Source organism: Penaeus chinensis, chromosome 3, assembly GCF_019202785.1.
Source record: "Penaeus chinensis breed Huanghai No. 1 chromosome 3, ASM1920278v2, whole genome shotgun sequence".
NCBI classification, from domain to species: domain Eukaryota; kingdom Metazoa; phylum Arthropoda; class Malacostraca; order Decapoda; family Penaeidae; genus Penaeus; species Penaeus chinensis.
In genome coordinates, this window is record NC_061821.1 from 16,175,223 (window position 1) to 16,177,722 (window position 2,500).

The following is a 2,500-nucleotide window of genomic DNA, read 5'->3' on the forward strand; positions in this document are numbered from 1 at the left end:
GTACGAGAGAGGCTGTTTCTTCCTTCTGCAGGAGGATAGGCAGGTGCTGCACGTAAGGCCACGAGGAACAAAACTTAGTATTTTGCCATTTGAAAATCGCCCCAGAAAGAGACGCGTCTTGCTAAATAACATGCACATATTTACACACACACACACACACACACACACACACACACACACACACACACACACACACACACACACACACACACACACACACGCACACGCACACACGCACATGCACAGGCACACATACACACACGCGCACACGCATATGCACACGCACATGCACACGCACAGCACACGCACACACACACACACACACACACACGACAGAGAAAGGAGAGGTAGAAGAGAGAGGGGAGAGGAAGCGCTACAGATATATAGAGGATGCGAAAGAGGAAAAATAGAGAGTGAGAGACAGATAGCAAGAGAGGCACATAAAGTAAAAGAAAGTGGGTTAGTAGCGAACACATAAAAATAATGCAACAGGAGAGAGAGAGAGAGAGAGAGAGAGAGAGAGAGAGAGAGAGAGAGAGAGAGAGAGAGAGAGAGAGAGAGAGAGAGAAGAGAGAGAGATTAAGCGAACGAGAGTTAGAGGAAGAGGAAGAGAGAGAAAGATAGAATGGGAGAAAGAGGAAGGGGAAAAGAGAGAGGTCACCTGGAAAATACCTGAATGGCCTTCGGTGTCTGGCGCTCACAGCTGATCCCTCTCGTACGCCCAAGATCCCGTAATTGTTCTTTTCCTCTGACATAAAGCTTCATCTGATTGCTGTTTTAGATAGTAGATATGTTTATACTCTCTATCTAGATAGCTAGCTAGCTAGCTATCCATCCATCCATCTATTTGTCTGCCTGTCTGTTTGTGTATGTATAAATTAATCTCCCTGTTTGAGTTTTACCTTTCATTCTATTTGTCTGTATAGCTTTAATCTGTAAACCAATAGAGAAGAAAATAAGTGTGCATATACATAGTCAGGCATGTGTGAACATTCAAATACTATGTCTAGTATCTTAAGAAAAAATCGATCTAAAAATAATTCTGGGGGTCTGTATTTATTTCACAAACGTAGTTCCGTCGCCCTGTAACTCGAGCTGTTTATCGAGACTTCTGCGGTTTCGAAACCTTAAACAGAAAAAAACAGAAGCCATTTTTTTCAAAAGGTTAAATACAAACAGAAAACTCAAATGATATAGAAAGGGAAACAATATAGAGACAGAAGGTATACTATAGGTATATACAAAAGTAAACATACGGAATACGTGGCGTAGACTGTCGCTCGCCGTTTTTTGTTTTTGAAAATGCGTCATGTTTGTCTCGCTCGGTTTTTTTCTGTGAACATTATTGTGCTTGCTGTTATTATTGTTGTAATGATTATGCTTTTTGTTATTAGTATTGTTGGTTTTATTATTATTTGCATTATTATCAATAATATTATCACTGTTATTATTGTTGCTATTACTATCATCATCATCATCATCATCATCATCATCATCATCATAACATCATCATTATTGTTGTTGTTGTTACTGTTTTTTATATCGTTGTTATTATTACTATGACTATGATCATCATTATTATTATAATCATTATTATCTTTATTATGATCATTATCATTGTTATCATAACCATTATTGATGTCACAAGGCTGTTGGAAAATCAACCCAGTTCGCTTCTTTTTCATGTGACCTTCGATTTCGTTTGCCTTTTCCAATCCAGAAGGACAGACGATATACTAAGGCGAAAATACAGGCCACAAAATCAAATTTCTTCGTTATATTTCCGTGCGGCTGTTGCTTCATTCCATCGTTTCCAAAGCTAATATCTGCGATTTGTAATTGTGGTATGATGTTTGTATGAATTTATGTATATGTGTATTTTTATACGTATAAACTTATATACGTGTGTGTATATGTGTGCGTGGGAGAGTGGGTGATGTGTATATATAATTTAACCAATTCCTCTCCCTCCATCTCTTCTGTTTCTGTTTTCTTCGTCATCCTCGTCCGTGCATCCCTTCGTTTTTACTGAAACTCCTGGTCCTACGCCACCCCTACTCCCCTTTTTTCCCTGTTAGAAAGAAAAGGACTCTCTCTTTCCTCTCCTCTTCCACATCCCTCGCCCTCTTCCCTTGCCCCCCCCCCCCCTCATTACCCCTCCCCTCACCTTCCTCATATGCTCTACCTTCCCCTTTCTCCTAGTCCCTCCCCCTCCCCTCTCCCCTCTTCTTTTCCCCCTTCTCTCCCCTTCCCTCCCCCTTTCCTCCCCCGCCCCCATATCATATCTCAAGACACACAATACCTGTCTCGGTCCTTCTCTCGTTCCCAAGAACAGGCACTCACTTCTCTATTCTTCTTGTTGCGTCTAGTGTCGCGTCCGGGCCCTTTTCTCCCTCTTCGCCCCCTCTCCCTTTTTCTCCTATTTCTAGTGTTTAATTCTGTTCTGTTTCTTTCTATTTATTTTTCATTTTCTTTGCCATTTGCCATTCTCCCTTTCTCT

The 2,500-nt window shown here is 41.0% G+C and overlaps 1 protein-coding gene across 1 annotated transcript in view; it reads left to right on the forward strand.

The window, feature by feature from the left end:
• The window catches only part of LOC125039509 (excitatory amino acid transporter 3-like), a gene marked incomplete in the record, with an annotated part of 171,150 nt that overhangs the window by 108 nt on the left and 168,542 nt on the right, over positions 1 to 2,500 (forward strand).